An 18,295-nucleotide genomic window follows, 5' to 3' on the forward strand; every position below is an offset into this window, starting at 1 on the left:
TTTCTCTGACAAGAGGAAGAGGTATGGTTCTCATCCAGTTTGGGGAGTCAATACTGACCATAAGTTGATTTTAATTCTAATTTCTCTTCTTATTTTCTTTTCCATTATTGTGATCAAATGAGTACATATGTGTACATTTCAATATATACACACATATATATCAGTTTGCAAACCTTAAGGCACTATATAAACATTAGTTATTATGGTGATAATTGTGTAAATTGTTTGCTTTTCTTTCACCTGCCTTACCATGTATAAATTCATGCAAGTCTTTCCAAGTATTATTTTTTTCTGAATTCATCATAGTCATTATTTCTTAAGAAGAAATAATGTAATGATATATTCCTCAAGAAACATGGAAAAGTTAAATAGTTCTTTAGGGGAGATTTTTTTTCCTGAAACATCTTCACTTAACGATGATAAAAAATTATCATTCTATTTTATTTTTAAAAGGAAAAGGCAGTATTATCTGGTGATTTCAGGACAGGCTTAAATTTGTGCTGCTCATTGAAAATAATAATTCATATTTATATAGAATTTTAAGACTTGAATTCTCTCAGTTGAGTCTCCCAATAATCTTTCAAGAGAGGTGATGTCTTACAGATGAGGAAACAGAGGTTTAGGAATGCTAAATGGCTTGCCCAGGATCATTCCAAGAGTAAAGATGTGAGATAGCTTCCAGATTCAGGTCTTCCTGACTTCAGTCCATAGCTCTAGCCATTATACCACACTGCCTGTTGCCATTTCAAATGGCTAACTGATCTTTCAAGATTGTACATGACATTACTCTTTCTGAAAGTAAAGAGGTGGGACCCAGATAAGCACAAAGAGAATGGACCTCCATTAGAAGTAGATTGTTGTTGCTTTAAAATGTCTATTTCTCACTTCCCTTAGAATCCTGCTATTCAATCTCCTTAAGTAAAGCAAAGAGTTCATTTATTTCTTTTAAAGACTATTGTATGACTTTGTCTTCTTTTCTATGGGTTTATAGCATTTTAATTGCTGTTTTAATCTCATGTTTTATGTAAAGTTTCTATAATTCCCTTGGTAGGAAAAAATGGAAATAAAAAGTGTTATTATTATGAATTCCTCATTCTGTTAATGCTTTGATAGATTCCTTAATTCATGCCAGAATAAAATTGCTATATACATTGTGTGCTTTGTAAGGTGTTACAACTGTGAGTAGGAGGAATATTTTGTGAGCAGCATAAACAGTAATAAGAAAGACGAGGTAACATTGAGTTTTGTTCAACCCACTTTGAAGATGTTATTAAAGTAAGAGATGAAGTGAGGTGAATAGGATTCATTTGTCAGGACTTTATCTCTGGAGAGAGTTCAAGATGTCATTAGGTCTTTGAAAACCATGGGGCTGGGCCTTCGCTGAAGTTTAGGCTCCAAGAGAAAGCATCCACACTATGCATCCTGAAGGCATGTAATTCAGACAGAAGGGGCCCAGGACTCTGAGAGCAGGGTCCTGTTGATGCCACTAGATGGGGGTATCTGCTTAATAAATCTGATCAAGTGCCCATTCATGAAAACAAATTGGAATGAGAACCAATTTAATTCCCACCATGCTGTTTCATGAAGGAAAGAAAACTGTGTTTGAGTAGAAGCAGTGACATAAAGCTGTTCACCGATATAACAGTGTTTGTAGTCTACTGCCTCTAGTGACTAGATCAAGGAAAAGCTCCCATTTAGATCTGAGCTACAATACTGTTCCATTAGGTGCTGAGAACTATTGGTGTCATCCCTCTGTGGGATGGATAGTATGGGCAAAGCAGTATAATGCCTATTAATCATGGAGCTTGAGCTTCTTGTTCACTTCTCCTGAGATTTTGAGTAATCATGACCTCATCATGTAAGCACCGGCTGCCTACATTCTTGTGCCTCTATAATGAATGCAGCAGTTTTTGCCAGCCACCTCCATGGAAGCTGATGAGGAATAAAGGATGAGTATAGCATAGGATTGGAAGATATCTCCAAATATTGTTATTCTTTAAATAAACATGTAGTAGTAGCAGCTGCAATAACATTTACTAATCACCAAAGAATAATGTGTTTGTGAGAAACCCATACCACAGATGGAAACTCCAGCCTTTGGTTACCATTCTTCTAAGCTCCTGGCAGATGGGGTGAGTTGGAAGACCTAACAGCAATTACAATTTTAAAATGTGATTCATCATTGTACCAAATGTCACTAGGCAGATATCTGGGGTGAAGGGGGAAGGAATGAATCCTTGTCTTAGAGAATAATTTACTTCTAGCCCCAAGTGGGTAGGTTCTGACCAGGAAGTATCAGCAGTATGGTATAGTGGAAAGACCACTAGAATCAAAGACAATGGAAATCCTTCCTCTGTAACTTAGTCCATACTGACCCAGGATAAGCCATTTTACCCCAGTTCCCCATCTCTAAAATGGAGGTAAAGCCCAGACCCATGGGCTTTAGTTCCCCATCTCTTTCATAGGATTGTAAAAATTATCCTTTCCATCTGGTGAAAGGTGAACTAAAAGATAATCCCATTAACTAGAGAATCAAAGAATTCTTTCCTATTCTTCTGATCATTACCTTAATCAGGACAAGACATGGAGACTAAAGGGTACTGCTCTCATATATGTCAATCAAAGTTCCCTTTACCTTGTCTGATCACTGTTCTAATTCTATTTTAATTAAATTCATTCTTCAATTAATAAGGATTTCTTGTCTTTCCCTCCCCTCTCCCCCCACCCCAGAGGGGAAAGAAGAAAAAGAAAACACAATTAACATGCATAGTCAAGCAAAACAGATTTTCATATTGGCTCTGTCCAAAAATATGTCTTATTTTGCATATTTAACCCATCACTTCTATGTCAGGAGGTATATAGAATATTAAAAGGAAAACAGAGTTTCTCCCTGAACTTTTCTTTCAGATTCCCCAAAGAAAGTGATTTGGTCTTTGGATTTATTACAGGACACTATATCAAAATTGATAGCTATGAAAAAATGGAGCAGGATTCTCATTCAGGTTAGTTTAAAGATTTCAGACTAGGATGTTGAAGGGGGAAAATATCTTAATCACTTTTAAAAAGGGGTGAGGCAACATGAGGAATATGGAAACAGGTTTGTATGTGATTGCACACACACACACACACACATATATATATATATATATACACACATATTAAACCTATATCAAATTGCTTATAGTCTTGGGGAAAAGGGAAGGTAGGGAAGAAGGGAGAAATTTTGAAACTCAAAATTTTATTTAAAAAATGAATGTTAAAAATTATTTTTACATGTAATTTGAAAAATAAAATACTATTTAAAAAATTAACAAAAAATGGGCAAGAGTATAATATTCTCCAATGTTATATAAGTAATGGTTGAAGGAAATGAGGTTGCTTAGACTGACTAAAAAAAAAAACCAACAGGGCTATAGGGGTATGGTGGAAAACATGATAGCTGTTTTCAAGTATTTGAAAGGGCATGCTGTGAAGAGGAAGTAGACTTTTTTTCTGTTTGACCCTAGAGGACAAAATTAGGAAGTGTGGACAGAATTTGCTGAAAGGAAGATTGGGGTTCAATGTAAGGGGGAGAGCTCTAACAACTGGAACTATCCAAAAGTATAATGTAGAGGTAGCCTGGAATAAGAGATGGAAGAGACAGTGTGGGAGCTGAGAAGACCTGTTTGGATCAGAGCCTTCCTCTGGCAGATATTGGATATGTCACATAAGCTCTTAGTGACCCAGTTAGCTATCTAAGAGAGGAGTTCTTAACCTTTATGTGGGTCATGGAACCCACAGGCAGTTTGGTGAAGCCAATGAACCCTTCCTCAGAATAATGTTTTTAAATATTCAAAATAAAATACATGGGATTATAAAAGAAGCTAATCATATTGAAATACAGTTATCAATATGTTAGAAAAAAAGTTTGCAAAATCTAGATTAAGAACCATTGCTCTAAGTACATAGCATATAAAAATATGTTGATTTGCATTAGTAAAAGGAGTTTCTTCATTGGGACACTATTTCACCAATGAAATCACAGATCTAAATAGGAAGATGATAAATGTTGGGGAAGATGTGAGAGAGCCGGAACATTAACTCATTGTTGGTGGAGCTGTGAGCTGATCTAATCATTCTAGAGAGCAATTTGGAACTATTCCCAAAAGGCTATAAAAATGTGCATACCCTTTGACCCAGCAATACCACTTATAGACTGTATCCAAAAGAGATCATAAAAATGGGAAAGGGTCCCACATGTACAAAAATATTTATAGCAGCTCTCTTTGTGGTGGCCAAAAACTGGAAGTCGAGGGGATGCCTATCAGTTGGGAATGACTGAACAAGTTGTGGCATATGAATATAATGGAATAGTATTGTGCTATAAGAAATGATGAACAAGAAGACTTCAGAGAGGCCTAGAAGGACTTATGTGAACTGATGCTGAGTGAAAGGAGCAGAACCAGGAGAACTTTGCAACATGACTAAGGTGAAAATATTTTGAATAGGAATGTATGTGTAGAACCTATATAAGATAGAATGCCATCTCGGGGAGAGAGTAGGGAGGGAGGTGGGGAAGAATGGGGAGGAAGGAGAAAAAAATCTAAGATATATGGAAGTGATTGTAGAAAACCGAAAACAAGTAAAATAATCTAAAATTAAAAAAATCACAAGTCTAGATCCCCACTCCAACTCCAAATGAATAATGGACTGCCCAGAGAGTTTTCTCTCTCTAGAGGTCCTCAAATAAAAACTAGATAACTACTAGTTGAATAAATTAGGCAGAAAGGACTTTTTTCAGATACTAGTTGGATTAGTTCCAGTTCTAGCAGTCTGTGATGCGTTATGCATCATGGGCAGAAGAGTAGGTACAGAATAAGGTTGAATCTGTAAACAGTTGGCTTGGGTGCCTCGCCTTGGAAACAAATACCAAACTATGAGCTTTCAAGTTCCAGAACCGTGATCAGGAGATATCGTGAGGAAGAGGTGGGAGATGATCTATGGAACTCTTCCAGTTACATAAATGACTTCCTGGAAGCTGCCCCATTCAGAAGGCATTATAAATTTCTGTTGGGAGCCTTTTGATTGTGTGGAACTTTCTTCTTAATAGTAATTTGACCTGCATTTTCATCTCAGCTGCTGTCTTTGTCCTTTTTCTCAGCAACTGCATTTCTCAGGTTTCTCTACAGTAAGAAATGTTAATCTATTGGTATAGTACATGCATCCTGTTACATTCTAAACAATCTGAGTGCAGGGGCACATCTTCAACTTTTGTAGCACCAAGTGTGAAACTTTGGGCATTGTAGGTACACAAATATGCGTGGGTGACATTTATTTTTCAATGAAAGGATTATTTTTCTAATCAGAGTTAATAGTTAAGCCATTTCATGATCCCTTTTCAGCCTACTACTTAACAGATGTTTAAAAGAAAGCCACTCCTAAAAATGTTAGACCAGTGCTATGAGAGGAAGAAAAAGTAGTTATATATTATTTTGATAGCCAGTGAAATATAAGGTATGACAAAGGACAGCCGTAGATTTGTCTCTGAAGATGTATAATAATAGCAGAGATTCTCCTCTGTTGAGTGTTTGAACAGAATGTACTAAAAGAAGAATGTAATAAATGATATTTAGGGTTCCTTTCCAATATAACTTTACAAATCAGTTATTATGATACTGTGATGCTTGATGTGATCACATATGTTTATAGTAGAGCACTAAATGGGGAACCAGGAGAGAACTACTTTGGACTTCCTCTTTTAAAACTAGTTGTGTAACCATAGACAAGTCACTCAATCTCTCTGAGCCTCAGTTACCCTTGTATGTGAAACAGGGAACTTATTACTTCACATGGTGGTTGTCACCAACAATGAGACACCATACATAAAGTACTTTTGCAGACCATTAGGAACCACATAAATATGAACTATTTTATTATTCCTATGTTATGTCTTCATTAAACCAAAACAGCTGGCTTAATGCAGTTTTGAAACGGTCAGTAAAACCTGTTATTTGATTTTATGGAGACAAACATTGGTGGTTTGCAATAATTCAGACTTTCCCCCATTTTTTTTACTGAATACAAATTGTTTGTGCGGATAAAAAAAGAGGGATGTTCCTCAATTTAAACTCTGAGGCATTTCCTTCTCTTTCTTTCATTAGTGATATCAATATTTCGTAGGCTGTGAAGAAACAGAGCCATGGAATTAGAACTAGCACTTGTTTCTCATTCCTTTTGCCACCAGAATTCCCACATCTTTTCTATGCCCCTCTTTCACTCTCATTTAGGAAGTAAAGACATATCTCTTCTTCAGTACTTTAACAGATGCATGCTTTCACTGGAAGTTCCACCATGCCTATCATCCCCTTCCCCAGTTTTTTGTAAATGATCTTAAGCACCCAAGATGCTGTAGTAAACAGAAATCATTAACTTGATAGCCAAACTTCTAGAGATGAACTTCCCTTTACTTATCCCTTAGATAACAGACATAAAAACCCGTCCTTGGACCGAATTGTACATTCTTTCTAGTGAGGGTAGGGCTTGGTAGGTCCAGTCAGAACATAGAGCTCACTCAGAACTTTTGGATATCCAAGGTCATCTCTACAAGTGGGCAGAGAGACTAAAGTGGAGAGAAGTGATGACTCTTACTTCTCTGCTAGGTTGTAAACTCATGGGGGTTGGTAACTAGCTTTTTTTCTTCTTGGATCTCTTGTTTATCTTTGCAGCACTTCCTCTCTCCTTTTAGTACCTAGCAAAGAAAAATATTTTATTCAATAACTGCCTGTATGAATAGAAGAGAAATTTTACCAGATTGGCACCATGAAATCCTCCCCTGGAGTCCTCATTATGGGGTAGAAGTGATAACTTCTCAAAAGATGTTTCAGCAGATCTCATGCTTTGCAAGGACCCCGTTGTTGTTCAGTCATGTAAGACTCTTCATAACTTTGTGGACCAAGTGTCCATAGGATTTTCTTGGCAAAGACACTACAGTGGTTTGCAATTTCTTTTTCCAGTTTTATGCAGGCATAGGTTAAGTAATTTGCCCAGGGTCATATAGCTAGTAAGTGTCTGCAGTCAAATTTGAACTCTGGTCTTTTTGACTGCAGGGTAGTTAGGTGGCACAGTGGATAGAGTGCCAGGTCTGAAGTTAGGAAGATTCATCTTCATGAGTTCAAAACCAGGTTCAGGCACTTATTAGCTGTGTGATCCTGGGCAAATCACTTAATCCTGTTTGTCTCAGTTCTTTATCTGTAGAATGAGCTGGGGAAGGAAATGGTAAACCATTCCAGTATCTTTGCAAGGAAACTCCAAATGGAGTCAGAAAGAGTCAGACTGAAAATGACTGAACAACTCTTTGACTCCAGGCCCCCATGTCCTCCTACACTGTGCCACCTACCTTCCCTTGGCAAGACCTGCGTAGTTGGAAGGGCTTTGATTTGGGCAAAAGCAGGAGTTCTTAACTTGAGGTCTGTGAAGTTTTTACTTTTTAACATAATACCTACATTTCAGTGTCATTGGTTTCCTTTATGATCCTATGACTTACTTTTTTTTAAATTTTGTGAGTTTAAGCACATTATTCTCAGAAAGGGTTCCTGCAGATCAAAGGATTTATGACACAAAAGCTTAAGACCCCCTGGTCTTAACATAGACCATGTTATATCTGGCTTTGACTTTAGAGAGGTTCATCACCAGAAATTTGATGATCTGTATGTCTGTAGTCCAAAAACCAGTCCTATGAAAGACAGTCCCAGACAATCTCAGAAGTAGAGAACAGGCCTTTGGGTGATCTGTTTTCATCCATTGGTCTCATGAAGTAACATGACTAAAATATAGGGAAAGTTGTAGCCTATAATAACAGGGGACATCATATACCCATATGGAAGAAATCCTAGATCCTTAAATTTGAAGTTCAATTTTATAGATTAAGTCCATTTGTATTTTCTCCAAAAGAATCTATATTTGAATCCTCAAACCAATGATAATAGCTAGCATTTACATAATGTTTTATGTTATGCTATCTCACAACAAAACTGTAAAATAGAAAAAAACAGCATCATTTTATAGATGATGAATCAGCGGCTTGAAAGGGTGAAGAGCGTTGCCCAGGATCTCACAGTCAGTAAATTGCAGTCACAGGTTTTCCTGACTCGAATCCAAAGTTCATTTCCCTACCCCACAGCTGTTGTTAGCTTCTAAACCAAATTACATTGTAAAGCTAGACATTCAGGCTTAGTAAGAAATACAGCTGGGTAGTTTAAGAAATCTACATGAGGTTTATGGAGCCCCATATTGTAGCTAATCTGTGTTGAATACATTGCCTTTTCTTATTTTCCATTCATTTAATTGGTAAGAGGCTAGCATTGTTTGATATGGCCAAAGGCTACAATGGTTTGGGTTGAATAAAGCGAATGGAAATACAAAGGAAATCTTACACTGTTCATACCTAATGAATTTTTTCTGGTGCAAATTCAATATTAAGTGCAGATTGAAGCTGAAATGGTTCTTAAGGGAATATCAGAAGGATATCAGATTTTAAAAGGGTTGCTAATTGAAAGGAATGGCTGACTGGGATGCTTTTAATAAATGGTAATTTTCTGTGGGTTTTCAGGAAAACACAGTACAGAGCTGATGGAAGTGGCCTCTCTAGCCTTTGGTTGAAACTACCTGAGATTGATTAGTTTTGTATAGAGTAGTCAAGGGTTTTATTATCTTTATTTTGAAAAATTTGAAAAGTCTCAGACTGACTAGATCTATAACCAGTATCACTGATGAAATAACTATTTCAGGAAGCAGTGAAACAACTAGATTAGTTTTGAGGCAAAGCAACTGTTCTTGTTCATGTTCTTGTTCAGAGCTCATTCAAGCTTTTCCAGGGACTCCTTTATAAGGATCTCTTTTTGCCACACTTTTGGTCTCTCATGCTTGTTATCATCACCCTTTCATTTTTTTTCTTTAGTGTCTTTCTACACAATCCCTCTTCTAGGTCATTTCCTCCTAGTTGAGAATGTACTTAGTATATTATCCCTTAGACTTCCGACGTACCAGTGGCCCATATGACAAACATTTGATTGAACATAACAACATCTTTTTCTGTAAACAAAAAATGTGAAAGAATCCTTAAGGAAGGTTGGAGAAAAGAAAAACACAAAGAGGTAGAAATCAATACCAATTATAATTTTGTACAGAAGATTTACCAATGTAAACCAATAAAGGAGAATAAAAGAGCCTTAAAATTGCCTTTATCAATAAATACTTGATCTCCTTGACAAGTGAAGAAATATGGTACCCAAGGACGAAACTATTCTATAATATAAACTTACCTGTGAAATCTTTTGGAGAAAGGTGGTAGAATATTATGGGCAGTGAAGTTTCATAAAACTACTCAGAAACAGTGGAAGGAAGAACAAATACAGAGAAAACTTGCAAGAGATCCAACAGAATAGAGTTACCCTAATGACATTTAAGGATGAAAGTGAAGAGAAACCAAAATGGAAAAAAAATCAGTAAAAAGTTTTATAACAAAAAGTTTGTTCTTGTTATCAAGGATGATGTAACCATTATATCTGGACTCTGATATCACAGACATGATTCTTAATTAAGTGAAAATGCACTGAAGAAAGCAAATTATATAAGCAACCATACTAGACCACTTATATACTGTTAGCTTATATTAGATGTGATACAATTTTGATGGCAAAGGGGATTGATTGATTCTCAAAGTAACTGAAAGAAGCAAACACATCAGAAGAAAAGAAAAAAAATTAAGATGTTATTTGCCCTCTCCTCCCCAAAAAGGTAAATGGAAGAATATCAATAACTACTGATCCAAATGTATGATAGGGTTGTAATCTATGTCTGTAGAACGTTTTTATGAAAATAATCAATGCACAAAATTAGGGCATCTTTGATAAGGGTGTTAGGTGGGAATAAGCAGAAATTCTCAAATGATGTTCCCCAGTGGACTACATCTTTTGAATCACACAACTGATTGAAAAGTATTGGGGAATATGAGATCTCACAATGCTTAATGTTGTTGACTGTAAGGAAATACATGACTCAGTAGAGAAAAATGCCACATAAAGGCTCTCCTCCAAAAAGGAGTTTCTTATGCATAGTCAAAATTATACAAAATTCCTTGAAAACTACAACAGAGAATGTAAATTTGTTCAACAACTCTCTAAATATTAATATCAATCAAGGCATAAAATAGAGAGATGTATGTTCCCAAGAAATGTTTACCACTATTGTGGAAGAGATCCAGTTTAGAGTCTGATTTGGAGAGGGATGCCATACAGTTGCTCTTTTTGCAGATGGCATGATGTAGTTTGCATCAAGCTATGGAAAACAGCAGACGCTATTAAATGAGATTCATGATTACTCAAGGGTTTGGACCCACTATGCATGCAGGAAAAAATGAGTGGAGTATGAATGCCTGTTGTCCATTATATAAAAGTAACTAGATCATCTTGCTCACCTTAAAGAGTTCATCCATCAATAGATATAGACCTATATACATACAGATAATATATACATATATATATACACATCCATATGTATTTGTGTGTATATTCATACATATTTATGTTATATACATATATGTATGTATGTGTGTATGTGTGTATGCATGTCACACACAGACATACCTTGGAGATATTTCTGGTTCCATTCCAGACTACTACAATAAAACAAATATCACAATAAAGTGAGGCACATGAATTTTTTTAGTTTCCCAGTGTATGTAAAAGTTACGTTTACATTACTTTGTAGTCTATTAAGTGTCCAATAGAATTATATCTAAAAACTGTACATACATTAATTAAAAATACTTTGTTGCTAAAAATGCTAACCATCATCTAAACCTTCAGTGAGTCATAATCTTTTTCTGGTGGAGTGTCTTGCCTTGATGTTGATGACTGCTGATTGATTAGAGTGGTGGTTGCTAAAGATTGGGGTGGCTGTGGCAATTTCTTAAAATAAGACCACAATGAAGTTTGCCACATCAATTGACTCTTCTTTTCACTTGAACACTTAGAGATTGTAGGGTTATTAATGGGATTTATTTCAATATTGCTGTGTCTCAGCGAATAGGGAGCACCAAGGAAAGGAAGAGAGATAGGGAATGGTTGATTGGTGAGCAATCAGAACACAAAGCATTTAGCAATTAAGTTCACCATTTTATATGGGTACAGTTTGTGGCACCCCAAAACAATTATAATAGTTTGTAATATTGTGAAAATTACCAACATGTGACACAAAGACGTGATGTGAACACATACTATTGGAAAAATGGCACCAATATACTTGCTTGACACAGGGTTGCCATAACACAAATCTTCAATTTGTAAAAACCATTAAATCTGGGAAGCACAATAAAACAGAGTATGTATATATGTACATATATGTGTGTGCATACATACATGTAAATATATGGACATATATGGAGAGAGAAGAGGAGAGGAGAGAATGGGGAGAGAAGGGGAGAGAAGGGGAGAGGGAGAAGCAAACAGAGAAACATTGAATTGAATGGGTAAAGAATTAAATCATGAGAAAAGTAGACTAGATTGCTTTTGAGAAACTTCCAGATTATTTTCATGACTTCAAATGTCTTCCTGAAGCAAATGCTCATCTTTTTCATCCTAGTATTCTTTAAATATTGTGAACTTTGGAATGTATTGTGAAATATGGAAGAACTAGAACAGGACTACTCAACATGACATGCCTTTGTCAAAGAAAATGCTGTGCTCTATGAGCAAAGCAGAATTGCAGCAGCTCAAAGGAAACATGAGATGCACAAATTTAGAGATATTTCCGCTCCAAATGTTTGTGTGGACTACGAGTGCCTGCTCTGTGATAGAGTCTTCCAAGCTCATCTTGGTCTCATCAGTCACAGTCAGATACACTATATATTGACCCTGACACAGTGATATTATTTTGGTCCTATTGAACTACAACGGACAAGGACCAAGCAAGCAGCATCAAAGTTGAGTGTCACACAAAGGCCAATCTGAGGTGCATGGTTGGTGGGAGCAGTAAACAATACATTACAAAAAAAAAGAAATGATGCATGAAAAATTATGTAAAGAATGTCATCAAAGGCCGGTATGATGTGACACAAAAATGGACTAGTAATACAGCAAGAGCCAGGAGTGACTTATGGTTAGCTCCTGTGCTCCATTAACGTTCACAAAATTTGAAAATTCTAGGAAGGCTCCTCAAACACTAGGTGCACCCTCTGTGACAATTTTGTGGGAGGACACAGATGAGAATTGCATAAGGCAGGCCAGAATGGCTAGATTGCGATCTACATTATTTCAGGGAATACCCCCATTCATAAAATCATAAATCCTTTGGAAAATTGTATCTCTTCATGGTTTGCCCAACCTGAGTCAATTGTGTGTTACAGCAGCTAAAAAAGATAATTCAATCTTACTTTCATTAAGACTCAGTGCCCTGAATAAAGAATGTGATAATCCCTCTGCAAGCCTTCCTAGTTTGATCACTCCTGTAGTATCATATTAAGTTCTATATGTCAGATGTTAACGACACTGATACACTATGGAGAATTCGCAGAAGAGTGAACCAAGTCGATAAGGGTCCTGGTGAGAAAATAGGTTAAAGGAACTGAGGATCATTCACTTGGAGAAGAGAAAACTTAGTGGGTTGCAGGAAGCTTAAATTCCTTCTTTAAATATTTGAAAGACTGTCATGTAGAGGGGGAATTAACTTTGTCCTGCTTGTCCCCAATGGATAAAGCTAGGGGCAATGGGTAGAAGTTGCAAAAAACAGGTTTCAGCTTAATATAAAGTAACAATAACAGCTATCCAAAAATGTGATAGAATACCTAGAGAGACTTTTCAAACACAGGTTGGATAGCATTGTTGTGGAGGAAAGTCCTGAGGTATGGGTTTGAGTAGAGAAACCTGACAATTCTGAGGTCTCTTATTCTTTAAATTGTATATTTGTAATCAAGTTTGCTATGTTTAAAGGATAGCTATTCATTCCTTCAAGATTGTACATCCACTAACGTCTGGTTCAAATACTATTTTCTTTAATCTAAGTTTCCTTAAAGTCTGGGACCATGCTTTATTTATACTTTTTATCTTCCTCAGTACCAAACATAGTAAATAGCATTGCAAAGGAAATAGTTTAATAAATGTTTATTGAATTAAAAGAATACATAAAATGAAAGGGTTCTACGAGATGATCATTAAAAGCATTTTCAGCTCTGAAATCAAATTTTGATTATAAGGATTATTTCATTGACCAGATTGCCTTACTTGAAAAAAAGTAGTTTTCCTGTATTTATAAGATGTGTAATTATGTCAATAGAATACAAACTCCTTGAGCATAGAGACTATTTCAATTTTTGTCTTTGAGTCCCCAGCACTTAGCAAAGTGACTATTACATGTGTGATCACTGAGTTGAACCCGAACATACAGAAAACAGGATTTAGAAAGAAAAAAGTGCAAACACCTGAAAAATAGAGCAGTTACTATATTATTCTGAAAAAGACCATCTTCCCTCCTTCCGTCCCCCCCTCGTCTTTCTCTCACCCACCCTCCTTCCCCTTTCTTTCCCTTCATATGTGCATATGTAATATAATGTGTGTGTGTGTTGTACATGGGAAACATAACATCGATTATAGATAGCAACCAAGTTTTATACAACTAAGATTTGAGAAGAAAGCATGGAGATACCAGTCTACAAAACAATGAATATAGTGAATATATTCTATTTCAGGCATTCCATTCACCCTTCCCGCTACTAAAATGATAAAATAATGATAATACATTTTTATACTTGCTTTTATATTAGCATACTAGATCTTTCTCAAATATAAGCTGTTAGAGACTTAAGAACTGGGAGAAATTGATTAACATTGATTACATCTTTTTTTTCTGGTTGCCTTGCTCATCTTTGGGGCATGCTATAAGAGCTCATTTCAAATATTTTCCTGAATTTCTTGACTTTATAACTTGAGCATTATTTCAGTCAGTGCCATGGCAGTTGATCAAATCGAAAAGAGGGTTGAACCAGCTTCTAGACAGATGAGATAGTTTGGCAGTTTTGCTTCTAATCTAATAAAAATTACTGTATAAACAGGCAAACAAAAATAAATAAAATCAATAGTTAGCCATCACTTTTCTAAACTAAAATTACTTAGAAGCTTTTTCTTTGTTGTTATTTTTTCTTAATCTAGGACCTTGAGTGAGGTCAGTGTGAAAGGCTGATTTGGTCCAATTCTATAAGTATTCATTAATCTCTTGCCAAGTGCCTGACACTGCACTAGGTTGATAAATGCTAATTTCATCCCCAATTGGTTCTGTTGGGAGGAATTCAGCATGAGATATGAAAAAATCTGAGTTTCTAAAAGTGCTTCTTTGCTATACCAATGCAGAGAATATGTATTAAGATGAGAAATGGTGTGGTGCAGTTTGTGATTTTGAGTCCTTTCAGCGTATAGATATAACTCTATAGGCCAGTGCTTTTTCTTTTGTCTTGCCAAGAATACAATTTCATGAAAAACGAAACCTGATTGACTTGCGCTCTTTATTGCAGCCTTGATTAGGGCTGGAATCAATATGTCATGCAAAGAGAACATTAGTGTCTACAACTATTAAAGCTGGACGTACAAGACATGGTTAAGAAACACAATCATACAACAGACAATGTTCTCAATGTGAAGACCCTGGACCTGAACTTAATCCTAACTCTGTCTCTTACTACCTTTGTAACTTTGAAAAACATATTTAACCTCCCTGAATGTCATTTTCATTATCAATGAAATGAGGTCGTAAGACTAGTTGGCTTTTAAAGCTTTTTCAGCTCTGTAGCAATGATCCTGTGAATTAGTCTATGTTAGATCTGCTCAACATTTCTTGTACCAACAATATCCAAAAGCTACCAAAAGGTTCAGGTCAAATTGTTCCTATTTTTCCCTCTTGAATATATACCCATGAGTGAGAACATTGAGAAATCATGTCATAGAATTCAGGGGTAGGGAATCTGCGGCCTTGAGGTCACATGTGGCCTTCTAGGTCCTCAAGGGCAATCCTTTGACTTTATTCAAACTTAAGAATATTTGAAGTCTGGATTCAGTCGAATGACCACACTTGAGGACCTAGAAAGCCACATGTGGCCTTGAGGTGCAGGTTCCCCACCTCTGAATACATATTCACAAATTTCCAGTTGTAGTCACCAAAGCCTAGAAAAGTCTTCCACTCTCAAAAATTTGTCAGATGTGACCACATACTGTGTGCTTTACCTTCTCAAGGCCAATGCTCACAACCTACCGAGTCCCAAGTGACCTTTCGACTTGACAGAGGTTTGGAAAAAAACACTGACACTAGTTTTCAGCTTTAAATCAGTGAATCAACTCTCAATAACCTTTTCTCATTATTTTCCAGCATCTACCACAACATGAAGTGATCATGTAGATAAGGCAATGCCTCCATGTGGTTCAAGTCTCCAGCTTCTATTTCTGATGGGGTGCTGAAAAACAGAAGCGGCCCCAGCAATCACTTGAGGTATATAGTCATTATAGAATCCCACTGAGCAAAGGAAGGTCAACTTTGCCTTATCTTCTTCTGTCATAGGGATCCTACTCTTCAGACCCAACACAAAAAACCATTGACTGCCTAGCAGATAGTTCATGATATCTTGAACTTTGTGTCATGGTGTACTATTTCACCTTAGTTCTCCTGTATGAATGACACACACTTCCTCATCTTTTCCCACCATGGAAGTGAGGCATCATCCAAATCCAACTGTCTTCATTGAAAGTCAAGTCTTGCTACTCTAATTCTTCAATGACTAAATAAACGTGATGACTATTCAGTCCAGCACAGAGGTTCCCAAAGTGGGCAAATTAGCCTCCTGGGAGTGGTAAAATGATCCACGGGAGCAGTAGTAGCCTTGGGTGTAATAGAGGGGGCTTTGAATAAAATAAGGGGGTGGTGGAAGCATAAGGAAAGAAGAGAAGAAAAATTTGAAAAAAACATTCGTACATATTTCATCTGTTGTATAACAGAGTTAAAATCATAATGATTACATTATTTTCCAAATAAACACACAAAATGTAATTTATAACAGATCAGTGGTCAAGTCCTCCAATAGATCTTAACAAGTAAATGTTGTCAGGCAAGCGTGCCATACATTGTCTGGAGGTCCAACATGCATCAGTAGGAATATGTGCATGTAATATCTTGTTTACAATATGATACTATATGGCTACATGTTGCAATATTACATCCTCAAAATTTCAATGCAGGAAAACCCCCACAAATATACAATAAATTATTAAATTTAAGATGCATTATTTAAATATATATATATTATATTTTTTAAAATGATGGAAATTTCAAAAAAAAGTCAAAAAAGTTAAAAGAAGTAGATTTCCAAGGGTTGCAGAGTAATTTTTTTGGAAAGGGTGTGGTAAGCCAAATAAGTTTGGGAACCTGTGGTCTTGCATGTATGACATGTACAATACCAGGCCAATTATGTCACTTTAGCACACACAATTATACAGTGCACTTCAACATCAAACAAAAACTGCAATTACACTCCAACATACAATGACACATGAGTAATTGGATTCAACTTGGCTAGCCTATTTAGAGAGATTGCATAGGATAGATTTAAAAAATTGCTGCCAAATTACAATCTACATTTTGAAAGAAGAAAAGGAAAAATATTCAATATGATTTTCTGGCATTGAGACTAGTAGTATAGATGGGGTACTCACTGTATGCTGGTGAGGCTAAGATAAACAGTTTACACTTTAAAATATACATATAGCCTAGAAAAACCAAATATAATGGACCCTTGCAATGCAAAGCAGGTAGCCTTCTTTAACTCATTGTTCTATAAGTAGCCTGAACCAATGCATAATTATCATGGATGGATCTACACAAAATGTAATGAGTTCCTTGAAATTCCCCTGACAAGTCTGGTCTTAGACCGTTACTACTTTTTCCAGCTTCTATCTTGGATGTGTTTTCAATAATTAACTATGTAAAACCCAGGTCAAGTTTCTATCAGTACGAAACTAATCATATAAAAGCCACAAAACCAATAGAAAAGCATTTAATTTCTACAGCAAAGAAAATAAAGTCATAAAGATAGGACTAATGAAGTGAAAGGGTTACTCTCAATCCCCTATGGAGGAACTGCAATGGGTTCAGACTCCTAAACCTTTTAGGCAGCAAATGAAGGCAAATCTTCAGTGAAAGTTATCTCTCCTGAATATGGGGAAAAGGGTAAAGATCTCCACCCACCTCTGAGCATGTTCTCTGTGACTAATATGGAAAGCTACTGCAGCCTCTAGAGGCTGAATTCACCTACTCTGGCTCTAGGCTACCACTTCCTTCCATGTGATGTGGATCTCACATGACATCAGACGCCTCCAGGTTGTCTCTCTGACAATGGTTGCTAAGGAAGATATCAGGACTTCCCTTCTGCTTTCTTTCATCCTTTTTTCCAAGTTTGTGCCTCCTGGGGTCATCCCTACATCAGAACTCAAGCCTTGTGGGATTCTGATGTCTACCCCTAGACTCTTTCATTGATACTCAGTTATGAGCTCCTTTATGGACAAAGGCAATCTCTGCCCATGTTTTAAGAATATAGGAAGATTCTCAGTAATGAGATTTAACATACTCAGTTTTAAGTCAACATAGTAGTGATGTTAGAAATGGAAAAATAAAATAAGCAAAATAATCTAGGATAGTACATGTTAAAGCTAGAACATAGATTATTAAGGAATTATTAAGCTAATTTGCAGGAAATCTAAAAATTCTCTCTTGTAAGTCCCTTTTTATTTCTTTCAATTTTTTTCTAGGTATGTCAATCCATTTTCTCTTTTTTGACTTTTCTTCACTTTTTTTGGCCTCTCCTCCTTTCATTTCCTGCTCTTTCCCTTTGCTTCTTCTTCCAATCTCCCATCATTACTCTCCTCCTTTATTCTTTTATCAACACTTAATTTTTTTCTATGGAAAACTGCAAGATCCTCCTTACTCTCTACTTTCAAGATATATAGTATGGAGGTGTATTAGGAAAATGTATTGGAAATTCATTGGGAAAAATATGCCCCCCCACTAAAAAAAAGAAAAATAAAAAGCTAGATCAAAGGAACCTTTTCTTCTTATTTTTTGGTGCTATTTTTCCAAGTTTCCAAAAATAAAGTAGAAAGAATTAGAATTTCAACTCAGTCCTAAGAATCTACTAGTACATTTCCCCTTCTTTGACAGCCTAGGTCTAGTGTCTTTTTAAATGACTTTATCATTGAAAAGCAAAATCATTTTTCTTTAACCACTAATG

This window comes from Notamacropus eugenii, chromosome 4 (assembly GCF_028372415.1).
Source record: "Notamacropus eugenii isolate mMacEug1 chromosome 4, mMacEug1.pri_v2, whole genome shotgun sequence".
NCBI classification, from domain to species: Eukaryota; Metazoa; Chordata; class Mammalia; order Diprotodontia; family Macropodidae; genus Notamacropus; species Notamacropus eugenii.